This window comes from Gorilla gorilla, chromosome 4 (genome assembly GCF_029281585.2).
Source record: "Gorilla gorilla gorilla isolate KB3781 chromosome 4, NHGRI_mGorGor1-v2.1_pri, whole genome shotgun sequence".
In the NCBI taxonomy this organism is placed as follows: domain Eukaryota; kingdom Metazoa; phylum Chordata; class Mammalia; order Primates; family Hominidae; genus Gorilla; species Gorilla gorilla.
Window position 1 is genome coordinate 8,785,854 of NC_073228.2, and position 23,200 is coordinate 8,809,053.

General features: G+C 54.9%; 1 long non-coding RNA gene across 2 annotated transcripts in view; it reads right to left on the reverse strand.

Annotated features, from left to right (window-relative positions):
• Nucleotides 1-23,200, reverse strand: part of LOC129533480 (uncharacterized) — a 74,879-nt gene that overhangs the window by 15,166 nt on the left and 36,513 nt on the right. Inside the window, exon 1 of one of the 2 annotated variants that reach the window (XR_008679748.2) lies at nt 4,498-4,656. The exons of the other annotated variant lie outside the window; for it this stretch is intronic. This is a non-coding gene — a long non-coding RNA (uncharacterized lncRNA). Of the gene's footprint in view, nt 1-4,497; nt 4,657-23,200 lie in introns of those variants that run through there. 2 annotated transcript variants of the gene reach the window in all.

Here is a 23,200-nt window from a genome sequence, read left to right on the forward strand (position 1 = left end):
TCTGACCTCAGGGTCTGCCTCTCACCAGGGATTCATATCCACACGAAAGGGCCAGAGCAACAGCTGGCACATCCCCTTCCTTCCTCCACCGTTCCCACTTATTCTTCAACCAGCCCTAACCAGGCAGGGAGCCCAGGTCCCACGGAAAATCTCTATGAGAAAGTAAGACAGAGGGCAGACCTCCGCCGTGGTCCCTGGAGAACCAGTCGGCGCTGACACCAGGAGCAGGAACTTACTCTTTCCCAGAGGCAGGCAGGGATGGTCATCCTTGCCCAGAGGCCTCGCCTAGAATGGGGTCCCAGCCCTGCAAGGGACCCCTAGGAAGGGGAAAGGAGCCACTTGTACATCCTTGCTTCCTACGGAGCCCTCACAGGGAGCACATGGCCACTTCGGTCTGGGTCTCTCTGTGCTGCTCACTGCACTGGTGGGGTGTGCTGCGGAGGTCTCTGGGGAGGTCCCAGGAGCGAGAATGGACCAGGCCCAGGGTAGAGGTGCAAGAGGGTCCTGCCCTTGGCTCCCTCCCCAGGCACAGGCCAGTCAAGGTGGAGAGGAGGCCCCAGCTTGTCCAGTTGGCGGAGACTAGCCAGGGGACTGACATGGTGTCACTCTAACCCTCATTTTTCTCAGCCCTTCCATTCCTTATGACTTCTTGCTAGGAGAACCCTGACACCATCCCTGCTGACACTGGAGATATTCCAGAGAGGCCGATCGTCATTGAAAGGGAATGCTCCGTGAACCCTCTGAGCCCTCTTTGACTTCAGAAGCAATAGTATCACAGCTCACAAATTCAGTAGAAAGTCCGAGTTGCATCAGTTTGGAAGTCATGCGGTCAGGCTTCCTGTACCCAGAGGGTGATTCAGCCGCAGAAAGCTCTGGGCTGCACCCCACCCACCCCTGGCCTTCAGGGCCCAGCTACATTGAGGCTGCAGGCGAGCCTGCCCCCATGCCTGAGAGCCAGATTCCATTCCCTGGCAGCCTCACCTTGGATCGGACAGGGAGGGATCCTAGGACACCAGCCTCGTCTATCCTCCCTGGGACACCCTAGAACCTCACAGCCTGTGGGAAACACCAGGGCATGGAGGGTCAAGCCTACAAAATCCCCCAGTAGGTGATTAGGATAAGGTGAGCACTGGCCCTAGCTGACTCAGGCCAGCCCCACAAGCAGCCAGACCACGTGAGAAGTGATGGCCACACGATGCTCTGGGTGTCTCAAGGAAAGTCCAAGAGCAGTGGCACTCCGGGCTGCATCCTTGGAGTAAGCACAGAGCAAGACCCCAGCATGCTTTGCAGACCCCACCTTATGAGCCCTGCACCCCACTGCTCCGGGAGGGGTCAGCACCCCCATGCCAGGGCTGGTTTTCGGGGTGGGTGCCTGGACAATTTGAAGGACCTTTCAGCCACAAGGTGTTCAGAACTCTGCAGAGGATGCTGGGGATTAGCACAACAAGCTCTGCTCCTTCAGGCTGTTCGAGGCCTCATGAAAGCTCCTAAAAATCAGGAAGGGCCATGGCAGAGCCTGGGACAAGGGGGCAGCTCACAGAGGGGACTGGCTGCTTGCCATTAGCCCAGGCTTCTCCCACTGCTCCTGCCTCAATGCTACTGCCCGGAATCTAAGCCCACTTTGTTGACAAGTACCCATTCTATAGAGAGCCTCGCCTAGCTCCAGGTAGAGGCAGAAAAGTGTGTGTAGATCAAATGGCCCAGCTGGCAGCAGAGCCAAAAGTCATGCTTACTTGCTGGCCAGCCTTGCACAAGGCACCAAGGGTCACCTCTGCAGGCTTCAGATCCTGCCCTCTGTGAACAGTCAAAAAGAAGGTGTCAGAAGGAGCTAGAGGATGCAAGCGTGGCCAAGGGGCACAGAGGAGGGTCAGGTTACACTGGGAGGGAAGAGAGGCAGCCTTTGCATTCTCTAGGAGAAATAGGGCGGGAGACTTTGGAGCCCAGCTCCCTGATGGGACATAGGGGAACCTGCGGGGACAGGAGAGTGTCTTTGATAGGCGAGCCCAGTGCCTCTTACCTTCAGGAGGGCGCCTGAGCTGTGAAGTCTGCCCCTGTTGCTCAGAGATAGTTCCCTCCAGCAGGAAAACCTCTTTGAGGTGAGTTACGGCTTCTGGAGGCACAAGGATGGGCTGAGGTCACCAGGCCTTGCCTGTCCACCTTACCTACCCTGAAGTGCATGACCTTTCTTAGGGACAGAGCCTCTCCAGTTAATCTTAGAGCCTGGCCAGGAGCCCAGGATGGGGCAGCATGGGGCACAACACTTACTAGATGGTCAGCCGAGGGGAGCAACTGGGACCCTCCCCTCCAGTTCGAGCCATGTGTGTCATGTATGTGCATGTGCATGTGTGTATGTAATGTGAAGTCAGATGTGTGTATGTGTGCATATGCAAGGACATGCTAATGTGTGTGTGCATGTACACGTGTGAATCTGTGCAAGCACATACAAGTGTGCATGGGCGTGGACATGTATGTGCATGCATGTGGAAGTAACTGTACAGGTACAGTCTGAATCTGTGTGTGCACACACAAGTGTGCATGGGTGTGGGCATGTGTGTGTGTGCATGCATGTGGAAGTGTGTAAGTGTACAGGTACAGTCTGAATCTGTGTGCACACACAAGTGTGCATGGGTGTGGGCATGTGTGTATGTGCATGCATGTGGAAGTAAGTGTACAGGTACAGTCTGAATCTGTGTGTGCACACACACGTGTGCATGGGTGTGGGCATGTGTGTGTGTGCATGCATGTGGAAGTGTGTAAGTGTACAGGTACAGTCTGAATCTGTGTGCACACACAAGTGTGCATGGGTGTGGGCATGTGTGTATGTGCACGCATGTGGACGTGCGTGAGTTGCCCTAGCACATGTTTGTACATATGCTTGTGTGCACCCATGCTAGGCTGCTCTCCCTCCTGGTTCTCTTTCAGGACAGGCCAAGTGAACCAGGGCGAGCTCTTCTCTCCCTCTGACGGCCCCTCCACAGGAGAGGGACCTGGGACCAAGGTTCCTTCAGCCATCAGACCCTAAGTCTCAGGGCACAGGGTCAGAAAGCTTCTAAGGACCCATGAAAATATAGAAACTGGGTGAAATTAACTCTTATTGGCCCGACATATGAAAAGAAAATTGCTTTTGAGCTTCCAGGAGATCTTCTCAGGTTTTGTTTTGGGGATTTCCTGGGAAGGGCGTGTTTCCAAACAAGACTCTTGCCTTCTGCTCCCCCGGAGCTCCCCACCCAGCCAGGAGAGGCCACTGGGCAGGGAAGAAGGTCCAGCCCAGCACAGACTCCCCAGGGAGGGCCCCAGCCCAGTGGAAGGACCATGGAAACCATGTCAGTCTCCCTCAGCAGCTGCCCCGGGTTTACATGTCCCCTTAGGGATCTCAGGCTCTCAACCCTCTAGTCAATTCTGAGCTGAGTTTTTCTGGAGCTTTATATTCAACTCTGACTTTGCTCCCCTTCACCTCTACTCCCCACCCTAGAAATGGAAACCTGAGGTCAGGAAGTGCTGAGGGTCCTTGGGTTTGGTGTCGGGGAAGACACCGTGCTGACTCGCACCCACTAGGCCTCGAGCCCAAAAGTCCCTTCTCTGTGACCTGCGACAAGCACCTACAGCCACGTCTCCTTCCCTGTGGTAACTGAGTGACACCAATTGGCTCCCAGCCACCGCTGGGCCTCAGGCAGTTGCAGTGGCTTCGGCACTGGCTTTGCTGAGCCAGTGACAGCGACGGCACCTCCTGGATGTGAAATGTGCCAACACCCTGGCCTCGGTGACCATACGGCGTGGTGTGAAATTTCTGTTTTAACACTCCATGACCACATAGGTCTTGGCTTTTTACGAGTAAAGCAGAGACCATGTTATACCCAAGCTCTCTGGGTGGCACCCACAGCTTCCTCAGCGGGGTAACGGTGACGGGTGGACAACTGGCCGACAGGCAAACTGCACGTCCCCCACAGCAAGCATCTCTGAGCTGCACTGACCAGTTCAGGCCCATGCGTCACCGGCATTTTTCTGAGCCAGCTCCTCTGGTTCATGAGAAGGTCTGAATTCAAGAAATGAACCCCCAGCAATTAGCAATGTCCACAGAATCAAAGGAGCATGGTTTTAGTTGTCCTCCCGGGCAGCTTTGCCAGTCCGGGTATGAGGTAAAGCCAGAGGGACCCTGCCTCACCCATGCGCCCCAAGAGGGGTCCAAGGACCACCGACTGTCCCCACTTCCCTGGAACTGAGGATGAGGCTGATTCATGTGTTTCCTGTGATGGCCACGACATCATCATATCCGCTCGGAGAACTATTTTTAACTCATTTATGTATTTCTTGTATGAGGAAGACACCAACTTCTCCTTTAGTCTGTTTTACAGGAAAGTATTGCAGCTGTGCTCAGCTCAGCAATATTAATCGCCACAGAGCACCCTCCAAAGTCTTGCAAAAATTAATAAAGTTGGAAATATGAGTCAGGTTTGGATGCCACTCATTCTGAAAAAGAAGAAACTCAATAATAGTTACCTTCTCCTGTAGAATCAACAAGCCCGGTTTGCGAAAGAGCACACTGTGTCTTTAAATTTCCGTGGCGTGCCCACAGAGGAAGGCGTTCCGACCTCTGCTGCTGCTGCAGCTCCGGGGCACTGACCACATAGAGCTGGTTTCTGCACTTGCATCGCTTGCCCGAGAGCTAGTCACCGCGGGCGTGGGCGGGGCTGCCAGGGGCCACCTGCCTGCCAGAGCCAGGGTGCCTATCCTTAAGGCCAGGGGCTCCTGAGGACACAGACACTTCCCTCCTCTTTCAGACAAGGACAAGCTCAGGAACATGGGTGGTTTGGGCTCAGGCTGACCGGGAAAGACACGTAGAAAGTTTGGTGTGCACTCTGGGTTGTGGGGGCCCGGCGGGGGGGTGGGCTTCAGGATCCCGTCCCAGGACGTGTTCATTCAGCGGCACTCACACCCCCAGCACCTGCTCCCGGCGGGTGCCGAGGCTTCTTTCACTTTTCTTAGCATCTCCCCATCACTCTCTTGACTCCAACCAACAACCACTTATGTACCAGCTACACGCCAGGTTGCTGAACAGCTCTGAGCAGTTAAAGGGCAGCCAAGAGCAGCTGGGAGAGGAGGGGCTGGAGGAGGAAGAGGGGTCCAGGACCCAGGGGCTCACGGGGCATCCCGAAGTCTTTGTGGAGACCTAGGGTTGGGGCTGCAGCAGGGGGTCGGGGGGCAGCCAGAGATCCCGGTAGACCTGGGAGGGGCCTGATCAAGGAGAAGGAGGGGCCACAGAGCCAGGGTCAGGACAGACTGTGAGGGGGCCTCTTGTTGGGACAGCGTCCCCTCGGAGCAAGAGCCCGGGGCGTGTGGCTGCCTCACTGTGACCTCCGGCCGTGCAGGCCTCTGGGGAGGGTGGAAATGTTTTCCCCTTCTCAGAGCACGCAGGTGTTACCTGCCCACAGAGTAGGAAGTGGGGTGCTTTCACCTGCACCGCACAGGTGAGGAAGCTGAAAACCCAAGCCATTTGGTCTCACTCTGGCTGAATCACCTGGAGGCTTTGGGAAACAGATTTTCTTCCCCCTTCCAGCCTTACCGCCACCCTCCTCTCTTCTAGAAGAGGCAAGAAGAAGCAGGGGTGGGGGTGCAGGCCGAATTGCCTGGAGGTTAGGGGGACCCTCAGGGCCTGAGTCAGGGCTCTGTGAGACCCCCTGGTTCTTCACTCACTGTGGGCTGAGACGCGAGCTGAGTCGTCCACAGGAAGATACCCTCTTACTCTGAACAACCACTCTTTCAAAGAGGACACCGAGGCTCAGAGAGGCTCCCCAAAGCAATGGCCAGCCACCATGGGCAGGACATGGACTCCGGCCCAAGAAGCCTGGCTCCAGAATCATGCTCCAGGCCTCTAAGCTGTAATTTGTGTCCTCCAGGGCTCACAATATCTAAGATTTAATGTGGAAAAATGGTGCTATTCTGTCTCACCCCATGCCCCAAAATGAACTTAAAGGCAAAAAAAAAAAAGAATAATTATAAAGTTTGGAAGAAAATACAAGAACATTTTGGTATAAAAATGCAAAATCCAAAGCCTTAAAGGAAACCATTTGACTACTTAAAATTTAAAAACTTTTATGTGATGAAAAGAACAACCTTAAAAAGGTAAAATAATAAGCAGCAGACTGGGAACGAATATCTGCAATGTAAACACAAAGTACTGATATTCATCATATATAAAGAACTCCCACAAATCAACAAGAAAAAAGCAAATGACTAGCTAGAAAAGTGGTAAAGGGTAAAAACAGAAACATAGTCAAATAAACTAATGAATATCACAAAATATCCAACCTCCCTATTAATCATAGAAATAAGAAATTGAAAAATATTTTATGACAAAATCTAGTGTTGCTCCAGTGAGGAAGGGATCCACTGACATGCTGTATGCAGGGGTGTGAATGGGAACAGCCTTTTGAGACAGGTGATTTGGAGTCTCTATCACAAGTTTAAATGCACCTGCCCTGAGACCCCCATCCCTGGGAAGAGATGTCCATGCAGATGTCTAAGGCACACGTCTGGAAACAGTGAAGACCTGAGAAGAACAATCCTTAAGGGACCCAGCCCCTGAGTGTTCACCTTCCAGGGAAACCAGTCCTCATGGAGAACTCAGAGCCCTGGTGGGGTGGTTGCTGGGGTCTAGGGCCTTTGTCAAGGTTCACCCCAGGCTGGGCTTGGAGGGCAGGGAGGCCACTAGTATCTGCGTGGCTGCCTGAGCCTGCAGATCCCACGCCCAGCTGCCCCAAGGAGCTACTGTCCACCTGGTGGAGACTCAGGCTGGGCCCAACTCAGAACTAGAAGTAAGGGAGTGAAGCAGGGATGGGGTCCTGCAGAGGGGCGGTAGGGTCTGGCCCTCCTGGTTTGGGGGACCTCCCCGGGCAGCACACTCCCTGTGTCCCACCCCAACCTCCTGCTGCTTTTTCTGGACCACCCCCCCGCCGGCCCCCGTTCCCCTCCAGGCCGGGCTTCCCACTGTCTTCCCACTGACTCAGCATCCATCCTTCCCGTGGGGGCAGCAGCATCACTGCCTTCTCACATGGAATCCCAGGGAGCTGCAGCCTCCACCCTGCCTTCTGGAGAGTTCTGTCTCTAATTTTATACGCCCTATCAGCCTGTTATTCGATCCAGATGCCTGTGAAATTTGCAGCGGGATCGTTCTGTGATGGGCGGTGGGCAGCCCAGGCAGGGCTCCCGTTTCGTGCATCAGCCCAGAGGTCTGAGAAGGGTGTGGCTCCTTCCCTGGGAAACAACATGGGACTTGTTCCAGGTGTTTTTCCACCCAGAGCCAACACCCATCACTTTGCAACCCCCTGGGTAAGTGTGCGTGGGGGGAGTGCTGAGCTGCAGCGGGGGGCAGAGGGCTCAGGCTGGACCACCCCTGCACCTTCCACAGTGAGGCTGTCCCCTCCTGAGCCTGTGGCTCCTGGCCTATCCTCACTCCCTCACCCAAGCCCCATGAGGATTCAGTAGCTTGAGAAGGACCCTCTGCTCACCAGAGGTTACAGTGACTGTGAGAACACCCTCCTGTCCTCTTTCCCCCATTCCTTCCTGGACCTTGGGACACTTCTGGGAGGCAGCACCCTCTCCCAACAGTCTTCTCCACAGGGCAGCCACGGGGACTTTGAGGATACCAGGTCCTCACCCAGGCCCCCGTCTCAGAGTCAAAGCCGTAAGTCCCATAGCACAGTGGCCTTCGAGATGCCCTCTTGTCACCCGCCAAGGGGTGCCGGCACTGAGTGCGAGGATTTGACTTCCCACAAGAGGAAAGCAGGTTCTTTCCCAGGGGCCATGCCAGGCCCCAGCACCTCTGCTGACCTGGCTCAGTGCGTCGGGGAAAGGGGTGCCCAGCCTCCTCTGTGTCTCCAAGTCAGGGGCATCCCAAGGCACCTCACTTGGGTGCTCTCAGAAAAGCCAGCCCTGAATCTCAGAACCACCAAAGGCAGGCAGGGTTCAAGCCTGGCCTCAAACATGACTCTGGAATGTAAAGAGGAAAAGACGATTTAGGTTAACGTGGGACACAGCCCATTTCCCGCCCAAACCAAGGTCCAGGGGGACTTCTCATCCCCAGCAGGGGGTGTGTCTACAAAGAACAACCACAAACTGGGGTCATTTCCAAAAGAAACACTCCCGGCTTCCTCCAGGGGCAGAGACCGAGGGGTCTGGGGGAGGAGGCTGGGGTGGGCAGAGGCCCGAGGTAGGGAGGTCCAGGGGCACATCCCAGGTCTGGCAGCGTGGGCCGGGCCCTGCTGGGAGGGGGCTGAGGACCCCAGAGCCTAGGCCTGTCCTAAGCCTGTCCTTAGCCCGAGAGCCTCGGCCCTGTGCTGGCAGCAGGGTCTTCACTCCTTGCCAGCTCCACATAGGCAGTCAGGCTCAGGCCAGCCCCCAGCCAACCACGGCTCCCAACACACCCTGCCCTGTGGGAGATGCCAAGCTGGCATCCCTCTCGGGCCAGGCCAGGCCTCCTGGTGGTGTGGCCAGCGCTGGCACACAGTCCTGAATTCCTTCAAAGAACAACAAACTGAAAATCCAGCTGAGTTCAAATTTGCCCAAATTCCCACTTGAAGGTTCCCTGTCCCAGAGGGTGGTACCCGCCCCACCCCCGTGGGATGTGGTGAAGGCAGTGGCTCCTCCAGGCCACGAGGCATAAATAAATACCGCCTGGGCCACAGGGGCTTGGCCGGAGCCCTTGACTCAGCCCCACCCAGGCCCCCTCCTGCACCTCGACCGGCTCCTGGGGCTCCATGACCCACAAGCCAGCAAGTTTCTCAGCTGCCCTGACACAGCCTAAGACGGGGCTCGAGTCCCTGTCGTGCCCATCCCAGGAAACTGGTCTTCACTTAGTCAGTCCCAGAGACCTTGCTCCTCACGCCCAAGGTGAGCAGCCCCATGTGATTCTCAATCTTTCAGGGTTGACCCTGACCTAACCCACATCTCCACCTCAAGTCTCCCACTCCAGTCTGAGAAACCCTCCCTGCTCCAGCCCCTAAGCCCAGCCCAGCCCAGCCCCGCAGGGCCTCCTGACTCACCCAGATCTGTCCCCACAAGAGGCCTCCTCACTCCTCAGTGGGAGACTCCACAGCATGCAGGCTTCAGGGGCTCTGTGGTCCCGGAAGCGAAGGTGGGGCTGGAGGAGGAAGCGAAGCGGACGTCACCTTCCTTGAGGCATTCTGGAGCCGCTTCAGTGGACATCTTTGCCCTCTGAATGGGTCATGGGTGGCCAGCAGCACAGCTGAGCCTGTGTCCCGTGCAGCCCCAGCCCCTCCAGCGGGATCACTGGCCCGTTGGGGATGACAGAGAGACACTCCCCGTCCTCTGGAGCAGGGGTCCCCAGGCTGTGGCCTGTTAGGAACCGGCCGCGCGGCGGGAGGTGAGCGGCGGACCAGCCTGACCCTGAGCTCCGCCTCCTCTCGGATCAGCAGCGGCATTAACTTCTCACAGGAGCGTGACCCCTATTGTGAACTGCGCACCCAAGGGATCTAGGTTGTCCGCTCCTTATGAGAATCTAATGCCTGATGATCTGAGAGGGAAACCATCCCCTCTTCTCCCCAACACCCACAGAATAAGTGTCTTCCACAAAACCTGTCCCTGGTGTCAAAAGGGTTGGGGACCACTGCTCTGGTGGGAAGGTGCCAGGCGCCTCAGCCCCTTCCAGGAGACTGAGAAAGGGTTCAGGAAACCTGGGGGGCCGGCTGGTTCACCACCCTCCCCCCACCCTTGGCTCACCCAAGTCAGGGGCTCCACCCCAGCAGGCAGAGCTGACAACTCACAGGGGTGTCTGGGGAGGGCAATGTCCACTGCCATCTGCCAGGTCACGGGGGGATGCTGGAGGTCTGTTCTACCTCAGTTCCCCTGGCGTGGGTGCCTGGGGCTTCAGATTCACCCTTGTGTGGAGGTGGGGAGGCAGGATTGGGGAGGACCCTGAGTCTCCCAGGCAGGCAGCCTGGCACCGGGTGGGGGACTGTGATCCAGCAAACCTGCTCATTCCTGTGGGCGGCTAACGGTTTTTATTTCAGGACACCCACATGTGTTAAAACAGGAAATAAAGTATATGAGAAACAGCACCCCCACACACTCCCGGGGAAGGAGGCTTTTCCTCAGTCCCCCACTCACACCCACACAGCCCCAGGAGGGACCCCTAGGCACAGCCCACACCTCCACATCCCGTCCAACCCCCGCGTTCCTGGGCTGCTCTTTCTCTGAAGCGTTTTAACACACAGGTGTGAGTGCACATACACACACATGTTTACCAACCATGCTTGGTCCCTGTAGCGTCTCCCTCCACCTGGGGCAGGTGACATAAGGGGTCAGGTGCCCGCTGACTCAGGACTTGTGGTTCCTGGAACTCTCAACCTGTGGCTGCATGAGTCCCACCCTGAGAGCTGATGGGGTGGACCCACAGAGTGCTGGACCTGCCCCCAACCTCAGAGCATGTCGGGCTGAATGTCCAGACACTGAGGAGCTTCGGGCAAGGTCAGGGGCCAGGCATCGCGACAGTGTCCCCAGGCAGCTGACCATGAGAGGACAAGGCAGCTGAGAGGGCCAGGGGAGGGGGTGTGCGAATGCAGGGCTAGTGTCAGCAGGCCCAGCTGGGTGTGTGTCTCCTGGGAATCTGCTACAGGGGCCCTAGCACTGCGCTGTGCTCCCGGGGGGACCCCCACCCACCCAGGCCAGGGCCGGGGTGGTGGCTCCGTGTAGTGGCCAGTGCTGTTCAGGGTCTGGGGGCTGGTACAGGGGAGGAGCTGGGACAGCGGAGGGGCTTTGTACAGGGGAGGAGCTGGTACAGGGGAGGGGCTGGTACATGGGAGGAGCTGGTACAGGGGAGGGGCTGGCACAGGGGAGGGGCTGGTACAGGGGAGGGGCTTGTACAGGAGAGCGGCTGGTACAGGGGAGGGGCTTGGTACAGGGGAGGGTCAGTTCTGAGTGATTCTGACCAGGACTTGCGTGTGGAGGGTTTGACCCCCCCAGGTTAGGACCCCAAGTTTTACCCACGGTTCCCCCACCCTATATGCACATGGGCTGAGGTCGGATGGCTGCCTGCCCAACGGCCTGCAATGGCTAGTGGGGTCTGTTCCACTGTTGAGCCAAGTGCTGAGGATCTGCCTAGTGGGAGAGCCTGGTGGGGAACATCCTGTTTCTGGTAAATCCACTCGGGGCTGGGTGTGACTGTATAATCGAGGTTGGTCATGAATGTTTGGAGGTTTATGTCACTGTGCTCCGTGGTTGGTCACGAATGTTCGGAGGGTTATGTCACTGTGGCTCCGTGGAACTGGCACCAAGCTCATCTCGCCTCCTCTTCTGTTGAAGAAATGATGCCCCTTTCTGGGGTCACGTTCTTAGAGTGGGCAGGAGTGGCTGCCCCTCTGACCAAAGCTCCTGTAAGCCTGGAACCTGTCCCAGAGGAGGCCTGGTCTCTCCCTGGTGCTGCAAAGTGCCAGTGTGGGGCAGGCTGGGGTCCCCCTGGCCCTGGGGGAGAGGGGGCTCCTTCTTGGCCTGGGTCCCTTGGGGTGAGAAGAGGTGGCCCCTGCCTCTACTGAGGGACTCCCCATCAGTACCCCCTAACCTGGTCAGAGGGAGAGTACTTAGGTCTCCTGTTCCGCTTTCCAATTTGAACACCTATAAACCCTTTGGCCTCAGCCTCTTTCCACCAAGAGCCAGCAACAGCTGTCCTCAGGGCCTGCCTTTGGTCAGGCCACCCTGAACAAACTTCACTCAGCACTAATGGCCTGCTGTGGCTGTGGGATTCAGCTCCTGGCCAGGACCTTGGACGGAAGCCACTGCCAACCACCCAGGTCACACTCACCACCCACCTGGCCACACAGGAGTGCCTCCTCCTCTCAGAGCCCTCGGGGCAGCCCCAGCCTGGCGTCTAGCATTTGATGATGTCCCTGACCCCATGTCCCCACCAAGCCTCCCTCTGAGGGTCCCTAAGAGAAAGCATGCTTTACGGAGACCTTGTCAAGGAGGGCTGGAGACGGGAGGAAAGGCCTTCCCCTCAAACCAGAAACTCACCATAGAGCCTGAAGGGCCTTAAAAACAAACAAGAAAAATGAGTTTAGTTTTGCTTTGCTTTCCACAAAGAGGCAGTTATGGCACCAGAAAAGTGAAGATGTCTCTCTCCCAGGAATACGGTTGACTCTGAAGTTTATTACATCCTAAAGGTGTCACTAAAGCCACATGGCCATTTTGCAATCCATCCAAATGATCCCCTCACCCACGGGTACCTTCAGAAGGTCCTCACACCAGGTACCACCGTGTGGGTCTATGGCCTCCACACCGTCTTCCCCTCACACCAGGTGCCACCGTGTCGGTCTATGGCCTCCACACCATCTTCCCCTCACACCAGGTACCACCGTGTGGGTCTATGGCCTCCACACCGTCTTCCCCTCACACCAGGCACCACCGTGTGGGTCTATGGCCTCCACACCGTCTTCCCCTCACACCAGGCACCACCGTGTGGGTCTATGGCCTGCAAACCAAGGCCCTCACAAACCAAGGGACCCATGTGGAGAGGGTCACTGTGCACGTGATATGGCCCCTCTTTGGAAGGGCTGTAGTCACCGTGAAGGGCTAAGGTTTGCTCTTGGGGCTCTGATTCTTATTTAACTGTGCACTGGGCACCGTTTTAGGGCTTAAGACACTTCCACAAGAAACAGGCTCCTGCCCTGAAGGGCGCCTCCGGTTGGGGGGCCGACGGCGATGCCATCTGCTGTAAATAACTCTTTATGGTGGGGCGTGGGTGACGGGGCTGAGCCCAGCACTGGGTGGGAGCAGCTGAGCCAGGCAGTGGCACTCAGCAGGAACTGGGGGGCTTGGTGGGAAGGGAACAGGCAGGAGGCCAGGAAAGAGCATTCCAGGTTCGAAGCCCTAGTGAGGGTGGAGCCCACCAGGAGAGGAGCAGCACGGAGGCCGTGTCAGGGGAGGCTGGTGGGAGGGAGGCACAGGGTCCAGAAGGTCCCTTGCGACCAGAAGGGGCACCCCCAAACTCCTGAGATCCATGTGTCCACCATCCCAAGGGAAACAGGGCTCCAAGCTGGCCTCAGCTTGATTGAAAAAACAAAGCAAATGAAATAAAACAAAACACTGACGTGTCTCGCCCACTGGAGAGATGGAATGAGACTCGTGGTGGGTGGAAGAGTTTGCTTTCAGTTGTGCTTTGGGAAGTCAGGAGAGAAAGGAGACAGCCCCACCCCAGAGGCTCATGGAAGGCCAGGTAGACAGAAGGACAAAGGAAGGCACAGGGCACCTGGCCCCAAGAGGTTTGGGTTTATCAAGATAACAGACGTCTACACAGCTTGCCCCAGGACATGGCGGAGGGAACAGAGCTATCCCCTCAAATGCCTGTGTTCCTCGGTTGTCATGACTTAACTCCACGGAGAGCTGAACCATACAGACTGATCAGAAGCTGGGCCCCAGCGACGTGGCCAGGGCCGAGGCTCAGCCTGTCGGTGTGAAGTGTTCATCACCAGCACTTTACAGACCGTGCAATGGCAGCTTTCACGGGCGATGAGCACAACAATCCCGACCTTATTTTCCACAAGCACCAACAGATGTTTAAAACTGGGGAGAAATTTCAAGGACTGGAACATTTCTCAGGCAGGGCCCCTGGAGCAGCTCCAGGGAGCTGCACGCCCGTGGCCTGGTGGTGTTGTTCTAAGCGCGCCCTTCACACATCAGGAATGTCAAACAGAGCTGACCTCAGCACCGCCAAGAGCCCCACTCCAAACAGAGCCGTCTCCAGCAGCATGCAGGCTCCGGGGTGTTTGTCTAATTTAAAACAAACTAGTTGGGCGGTATATTATTTCTCCAACCAAACAGGATTGAAAGCCGCATGTGCGAGGCATGACTATTGCTTCCTGCTGAAGTCCAGGCATCTCTCAAGCCTGCTCAGCACATTTAGCAAAAAGGAGATGATTGTTTCCCATCTCACTGAGAAAATAGAAGCAATCAGAAAAGAATGTCCACGTGCTCCGACCACACCATCTTCCCACCCAACTGTGCCTGCCCAGCCAGACCCACCCCGCGTCCCCCACTCCAGGCTGGCCAGGAGTTCTGGTTGCCTCCTCAGTGGGGCCACCCTCAACAACAGTCATGCTGTCCCCTCTCCTGCCGGCCAGGGCCCCCCAGCTGCTGGCTGTCTCTCTGCTCTTTTTCAAGATGCCCCTCTAGGAACACAGTCTTCCGTCTCCACTTCCTCTCTTCCTAGTCTTTCCTGAGTCCTCGCTAAGCTAGCTTTTACCTCCCCTATTCCACTAAACATGCCTTTGCTGATGTTACCGGCAAAGGCTAACCCTGGCGTCAGTTCTCAGCCCTCATCTTGGCTGATCGACAACACCCAACAGGAGCAGTACGTGTTTTTCCTGCGACTTCCGGAATGCCTGTCTCCTGGCCTGCTCTTTTGATGTTCATCCCTGTATTTGCTTCCTATTGCTGCTACAGCCGATTACCACAGACTTAGTGGCTTAAAGCAACACACGTTTATTATCTTACAGTTTTGGAAATCAGAAGTCCCACATGGGTTTCACTGGACTAAACCAACGCGTCAGCAAGAGTCTCTTCTTTCTGGAGGCTCTGGGGAGAATTCACTTCCGTGCCCCTTCCAGCTTCTAGAGGCTACCTATCTTCCATGCCTCTGGGTTCCTCCCTCTACCTCTAAAGCAAACTCATCACTCTGACTTTTGCTTCCGTAGTTACATCTTCTCTGATGCTAACAGTGTTGCTTCCTTCTTGTGAGGACTCTCATGATTGCACTGGCCACCTGGTTAATCCAGGATAATCCCCCACCTCAAGACCCTTAATTTAATCACACCTGCAAACTCCCTCTTGATATATAAGGTAGTGGGGAATGAGATGTGGACATCTTTGGGGGCCATTATCCTGCTGACTACAGTCGGCCCCTGGCTTCCAAAGACTCACAAGGATGCCACTCCACCCCAGCATCTGTGAACATCTACCTCATTATAGCATTAAGTCAAAGTCCAGAAATCTCATCTAAATTTACTTAGTTCAAGTGTCCCAAATTTCATAATGTAAATTAGGGTTGGGTTAGGGTATAATCCATCCAGATGCATAATTCTGCTCCACCTGTAAACCTGCAAAACTCAAGAAACAAATGATCTGCTGTCAAACCCAACATTAGGACAGGCATCAGTTGACAGTTATAGACATTCTCATTCAAAAAGGGAGAAAATGGAAGGAAAAAAGGAGTCCTCAGTCCCAAGCACTTTGAAAAACCAGCTAAGCAAACATTAGATTTCAAGGCCTGAGAAAATAATCCTCTGTGGGTCCCAGGTCCAACATCTGGGCTCATGGCTCCACCCTTGGAGTCATCCTTCCTTTTTCATGAAAGGTAGCACATGTTTGCCACTGAGTGGTTTTATCAGCCTGCTTCCTTCCTGTAGAATTTTGGAGAGTCCAACAGTGCTCTTTCATCTTTCATTTCATACTTTCTCTGTTCCCTTCAGTCCAAGTTGGCAGTGTTTCTGCTGATATAACATTCTCAAGAACTTTGTGATCTCCTGTGTATGTCACACACAGGATTCACTCTATTTCACAAGAAGGTCCTCCCTAGGCCTTTCACATAGTCCTATCTCTGTCTTCTGCTGAGATGACTGAGGGGCTCCTGAGTCATTCATCTGAAGTCTTCAAAGGCTCCTCTGTGTGACTGAACACACTGACTTTGGATAGTCTCAAGGGACTGGTAGAATGTTGTCCAGCCACTGTGTTGGCTTTCTTTTCAGAGCACAGATTCATGCACATATGCACACATACATACTGCACACACATACATACTATATACAATACAGTGTGTATACACATAGACACACTACAGCACATGCACACACACACATTCTGCACACAATACTGCATGCATGCACATACGGCACAGCACATACATGCACACATGCTGCAGCACACACAATACTGCACACAGAGCATACAATCCTGCAAGTACACCATACACAGTATGCACACATACCACATAAACCTTATAGATACCCTGTATATACACCAGATATGTTAAACATGCCTTGTGCACACACAGAATGCATGCAAACACATGTGCTCTGTACTCGTAGAGAAACACATCCACACACACACCATACAACATGTGCACACCCACAGGAGTGATAGAGAAGCTATAATATAAACATGCAACTGTGCTCTAAGATCTTGCCTGATCATATCAGAGAAGCTACCAAGGCAGGGCTGAGAAGTGGGAGCAATGACAGGAAAGCAGACAGCAGAAATTGAAGGACCCAAAGCCAGACACAACCAGGACCAGATGCTCCCCAGCAGTCTGGAGCATGAGCAGCATGGTGCCCAAGGTCTGGACATGGCTGTGTGGCCACATCTCACTGTATCGCCCCAGCAATGACCACATGTCCCCCACCAAGGAGGACACTTGTCCTGGGGCTGGGATGGTGACTCTGCTGAGCCCAGGGAACAGGAGCAGGCAAATTGGGGTGGGGGTGGGGGGGTCCCAGGGTTCCTGCAGGCACTACTTCAAAGGTTACAGGAAGAGGGAGAACCAGACCAGAGAGGCCCTGCTGCACCCTTCAGGAGCAGATTGCCAGGAACATCAGGGATTCACCTGGCCCTGAGCTCAAGTCGCAGCACCTTGTGACTTCAAGCAGACTTTGTAACCCTTAAGTCTCAGCATCTTCATCCATTAAAGGGAGTTGGGGAGGCCCACCCCAGAGAGCTGCTGTGAGGACAAAATGAGGGTCTGGAAGAAAGAATAGGCCACTGACAGATGCCCCTTCTCTTCACCCGTGTATGGTGTACTTGCAGGATTGTATGTTCTGTGTGCAGTATTGTGTGTGCTGCAGCATGTGTGCATGTATGTGCTGTGCCGTATGTGCATGCATGCAGTATTGTGTGCAGAATGTGTGTGTGCATGTGCTGTAGTGTGTCTATGTGTATACACACTGTATTGTACATAGTATGTGTGTGTGTGTGCAGTATGTATGTGTGCATATGTGCATGAATCTGTCCCCAAACTACTCTCCTTTTTCTTCTATGGGAAAGGAACAGGAACAATGGACCAGTCATACAGCATCTCAGGGGCCCCTAGCCCCCTGCTTGTTCCTCTGGGCTCTCCAGCCCAGCAAGGCCCCAGTCCTCCCTGTTGTGGGTCCCTCAGGAGCTGCCAGAGGGGCGTGGTCTCTCACGAGCTGCCAGAGGGGCGTGGTCTCTCACGAGCTGCCAGAGGGGCGTGGTCTCTCACGAGCTGCCAGAGGGGCAAGGACTTGGGTCTCCCTAGTCAGATGCAGGGCTTCAGCGGGAGGCCCATTCTGAAGATGAGTGGGAGGTGGAGGGGCATTTCCAGCCAATTCTACACACCGAGAAGCCCTGGGCATGGGAACTCCATAACAAGGCTGAGCGCTACCTAAGACTGCGCGTGGGGTGGGCGCCAGCCCCAAGACCCCCACTTCCTCTAGGGACCATCAGCCGGGGTACATGTGGGGACCAGCCCAAGAGCCCCGTATCCTCTAGGGACCATCAGCCAGGGTACATGAGGGCATCAGCCCCAAGACCCCCGTATCCTCTAGGGACCATCAGCCGGGATGCACGTGGGCGCCAGCCCCAAGGCCCCCTCTTCCTCTAGGGCCCATCCACTGGGGTGCAGACAGGCTCAGTGCCTAACTACTTCATTTCGGCAGCCTATACGTGGCAGGCTGTCCAGCCCTCCCCTGCCTGTGTTAAAGCCAGCACATCATGGTGAGCTCCTTCCGCTGAACTTCTCTTTGCCTATAGATTGGTTCAGGGCCGAAGCACAGACTGGATTCTGATTCTACCATTAGCAACTACCATCACCAAATGACCCAAACTCCAGGTCTTGGTTTCTTTACCTATAAAGAGGCATCAAATACTTACCATGTTGGGTCTCATAATATAAATAAGATGGCATGTTAGTTTCCTGCAGCAGCCTTTAACAAATTACCACAAAATGGGCAGCTTAAAACAATAAATATTTATTCTCACACAGCTCAGGAGGCCAGAAGTCCAAAACCAGTTAGCAGCGCTCCCTTCAGAGACTCCAGGGGAGGCCCTTCCTGCCCCTTTCAGTCCGGGGCTGCAAGCATTTCTTGGCTTGCGGCCACAGCACTCTAGCCTCTGCCTCTGTGCACACATGGCCTCCTCCTCTTCTGTCTTCTAAGAATACTTATCAGTGGACTAGAGCCCACCCAGATAGACAAGAATGGTCTCCCCAACTCAATACCCTTCACTTAATTAAATCTGCAAAGACCCCTTTTCCAAATAAGGTCACAGTCCCAGGTTCTGGGAATTAGGATGTGGACATATATCTTTGAGGGTTACCCTCAGCCCACTACAGATGTTGTGTTAGGTGTTCCATATGGAAGCGTCCAGCACAAAGCAAAGATGCAAGAAGACGGCTGCAGGTGTTGCAACAGATGTGGTGGGGTTGTTTCCAGAACCTGCAAGCTCCACGGAGCAGGGACCTTCTCACCTGTGCCACCACCAAATTCCTAGCCAATTAGACTGAGGTGGCCAGATGGATGCTTCTTGGGTCTCAGGGAGTTAAATCTAGCTCCCTTCAACTGGGGTACACAGGCCCCAGCCTTCACCTGGTCCTCTGCTCCCACCCACCTGCCCAGCATCCTCTTGTCAGATAGTGCTAGCCATGGCCCCCTTGAGGCATGGGCTGTGCAAGGTGGGGCCACGGCTGGCACTCAGTATGGGAGCAATGTCAGGTTTGGTGTCCCTGTTCCTCCACCCATCCAGAGGGAAGATGAAGGCCCGGGAAGTGGTGCCTGTCAGTGTCTCTTACAAAGCTGGCTCTTCCCAGACAGTCACCTGTTAATCTTCAGTGCTTCTCAGTGTACAGAGTTGGCTGGAAATGCCCCTCCACCTCCTACTCATCTTCTACCCTCACATCAAAGCTGCAGCTCCAGGGACACCGAGGAGAGGCCTGCTGGCCACAGTGTGTCAGGGCAGCCGAGCTGGCCCGCCATGCACTGTGTCCTTTCCACTGCACCACATCATCTCTGCAAAGCCAAGGGCTTCAGGAGCAGAGGGACAGGGCAACTCCTGGTGTTAACTTTGCCTTCATCCTTGAGCCATTCCTGTGGCAGGTGGCATTGTACACTCACAGTCCTTCCTTCCCTCCCAGTCCCAGCACCATGGATTGGAAATGGGACTTGCTGTGACCACTGAAGTGTGGCAGGGGACAGTGAGGGCAGTTCTGAGTACAGGTAAGTATGTGCTTCCACTTGCCCTCCTGCACGCCTGGCCTGGGAAGTGCCCCGGGGGGACCTTCTGCCTCTTCCATCAGGTCTCAAAATGAGAGCCAAGCCACACACCTGAGAGGCACCTGCAGCCTGAAGTAGATGCTGCGGCCACTACACCGACATAGGCATGAGAGACAAACAGCTTCTTCTAAACCACTGGGATTGGTGGGGCCATTTGTTACACAGCATTATTACAGCAATAGCTGACCAATAGAGAATTTGGTGCCAAAAGTAGGTGCTGCCGTAATAAAACCTAAAGTATTAATATGTGGCACTGGCTGATAGACTGGGTGGTGAATAAACTACTTTGGAAAGTCGGGGAATGGCGACTTGTGACATGTAATGGTTAAAAAAAAATCACTAACATGGGCTCCTGTAATAACTTAGAAAGCAGGAAACATACCCAATGTAATCCTGGCATTGGGTGAAAAGCTTTCCAAGCAAAATGTCTCTAGAGTGAATAATCATTGCTACTGCATTTGATAAAGTACCTCAAGAAAAAAGATAAGCTCAGAAAGGAAAGCCAAGCTTGCAGCAGAATTGAGAGAAAACATAGGGAGCTCAGAAATTCTAGCATTTGCACGATTAAAAATTTAGGCTTTTTTCAGCCAATAATTAATATATTGAGGAGTATCCTGAGCTAGAAAAGGTTTTTAAGAATTAAAACTTAGCATCAGGGCACCGTGAATTCGAGTGCAGACCCCAGGCCCCACCTCAGGGCTCAGGATGACACCCGCTAATGGCCGCCTGTTCACATCCGAGGCAACTAAGAACAGAGGAGGCGACTCTCAGAGCCCCGGCATCTGGGATGTGGGCACCCTTGGCAGCCTAGGGATTTCTGCCACTGTGGGCCTTATCTCAGTGTTTTCAGTAGTTGGAACAGCCCCATAGCAGCCGCTGAGTCTGCCATCCTGTTATGAAGGAAATATGCTGAGGGAAAGGGGGTATGAGGCTGGCGCAGACAATAAACAGAGGTGTGCCAACTGGGAAACACCACACACAGGGAGGCTGCAGTCATCACCCGCAGACACCAACATCCCTGCCCTGAACTAACCTTCCCCGCGTCTCCATTCTCTGCCAACAGCGTTTTTACTTCAAACCAGCACAGCCAGGTCACCCGCATCAGGAAGGGCAGAAGGTCATCCAGCCTGGACCTGGGGCCCTTCACCCCCACTCCTGTGAGGAGGCCTTCTGTGGCCTCAGCCCCCAGGGCCCTGCCAAGAACCTGCCATCCTGGACATTTGCTCAGCCTGCCTGGGAAACAGAGCTCATCCTGCGTGGCAAGCAACAGAGAAGCTGGGATTTGGAGCTAGATCAGGTCTAAATCTTGGCTCTGCCACTTCCTGTGTGGCCCTGGACTTCCCTGAGTCTCGATATACATGTATGTGAACCGGAAACACAACCACTGCAATCCTGAGGTGTTGTGGAGTGGCTGAGAGGCGTGCACATTCTCTAAAAGACCACTTGAGCAATAGCTGGTTCTTTGAAAGTCTTGCTGGGGCAACAGAGGAAGAGCAGGGGAAGGAGGGGGCTGACGACGAGGACGATGACAGGATTATAAGGAACCAAGACTGGTGCCGGCAAAACCCCTGCTCCATAAATGTGCAAGGCAGCATGGGTAGGAAGCGTCACACACAACCCCGGCCAGAGCCAGGCGACACGCCGAGAAACCCTAACGCGACAGCGGCATTGTCGGAAACTGATTTACTTTGTTCAAAAAAAATGCGATAATCTTGGAAAACTAGCAAAATCCCAAGTGTGACTTGAAGACAAAGCACAGGCACTCCAGGGATCAAACCAAGAAGAAACACGGTGAGGGGTTTGCATTCTGGAATGCATTGGAGGCAGCCCGGTTTCATCACCTCCGATGGCCAACGGCAGCACAGATGGTCTGCGTGAAGAAACACGAGCCCTGCTGTCTCGGGCGTCGGTGCCTTTGCGGCAGCACTGGCATCTCTCTTTCCTCAAAGTTTAAATTCTGTTTTGATGTCAGCAACACGTCAACACTCATATTCTAGGGAGCAAATTTCTCCCTCTGCTCCTTATGGCTAATGCAAAAGTAAACGCCAATTTACTTTTGTCTAAATTATTGAAAATTCAAGTGGAATCACATAGGATTCAGATAAATAGGATTTTCCTGTTTTCTTAAAATGGCACATAAGCTTCCCTCCCCCTCCACTCACCCCGTGACTTCCTTCTGGTCCACACCCTCCCTCAGGGCCCAGCATCTTCTCAGAGGGTGTAGAAACTCGAACTTTCACAAAACACAGAGGCCAGCCCGGCCCTGTCCTGAGCCGGTCTCATTATTTCCTGTCTGCGGACAGGCCCAGACCCCAAGGAGACTACACACTGTGAGACTGTCTTTGCCACAGGCTACCCTGGCCCAAGGTAGAGGAGCAAAGCCACCCCACAGGCCTCCCAGACATACCCCTGCCGCAGCTGGAGGTGAGCGTCTCTCTGCCTGGACCCGCTGTGCTCATCAAGTTGACGGCAGCCTGCACGGGCCACAAGCGGCTTGTGAGTTCCTGATGCTGCCCCGCCAGTTACTTTAGCCAGGGTGTTTGCCCTCCTGTGGAAGTTCAACGTCTTCATGTAAAACAAAGGCAATTGATACCTCCAGGGCCCTGGCACCCCAGCTGTCTGTCTCTGGTGACCGGGCCTTCTCTGGATAGCTGCACAGGACCTGCTTCTCCGGGCCATCTGGGACGCTCTGTGCCAGGCCCTAACTTCCAGAAGACTCAGTCACAGTTACTCCCCCTCTCACACATGAGCAGTGAGTCTGTGTGCACGTGGGACAGCTCTGCTGGGCCCTGGTGCTAAGCTCTCTGGTGGGTGCTGCGAGGTTGTCCGAGCTCTCCAGGTCGCCCCTCCAAGGTGGCTGACAAACATAAGTTCTGTCCCAACCATGGCTCTGAGTGCCTGTTGTCTACCCCTCACCCATCCCAGCAAACAGCAGCCACTCAGCAAGCCCTTCCTGGAGGGATCCACATCCTGAAACGGCCCCCCAGTGTGGGAAAAGCCCAGAGCGCCACACTGACACCCGGAGCCCAGGGCCGACAGTGGCAGCTTCTGCTGGGGGTCATGTGGGTCAGGGCAGTGCTCCCCACCCTCAGGTGATACCCGAATGCCCTCCAGGAATGACACAGAGGTGGCATCTGGGTGGTGGACATACACCCCCAGGTGTGGAATACAGGCCCATCCCCGCTGTACCCCCCGGGTGTGGAAAGCCAGGCCCATCACCCCTGCACCCCCAAGGCGTGGAAGGCCAGGCTGGTTCCCCTCTGCACCCCCCAGGCATGGAAAGCCAGGCCCATCCCCCCTGCACCCCCAAGGCGTGGAAAGCCAGGCCCATCCCCCCTGCACCCTCCAGGCATGGAAAGCCAGGCCGGTTCCCCTCTGCACCCCCCAGGCATGGAAAGCCAGGCCCATCCCCCCTGCACCCTCCAGGCATGGAAAGCCAGGCCGGTTCCCCTCCACCAGCGCTCACTCAGGAACTGCACACATGAGAATACCCAGCTGCCAGCTGAATCCCTCAGACAGGCCACTCAGGGAGCACCTGCTTGTCTTCAGCGATCTGCAGAGTGAGCATCTGACCCCTCCCTCCAAGAAGGGCAAAGGGTTTCTCTCTGCATGTTGGGGTGATCGAGGAAGGTAAGCTCATCAAGGAGTGAGCAGACCCGCTGGGCCAGGATGTTTGGGGCCCTGGGCGGGTGGCATCTGGTCTTTGAGGGGGAGGCTGCACATGGCTTAGCAGAGCTGAACCCTTGTCATCATGGCTGGAGTCTCAATCAAACCCAGTGTCTCAGTGTGACTCAGGGGAGTGAAGATGCGTGCCCTAGTGGAGGTCACCATGACCTACAACCATCAGACAAGACCAGGGGCCTCCCCAGGTTTCAGGGTTTGCAGAGCTTTTCCAACACACAAATGTCTGTAGC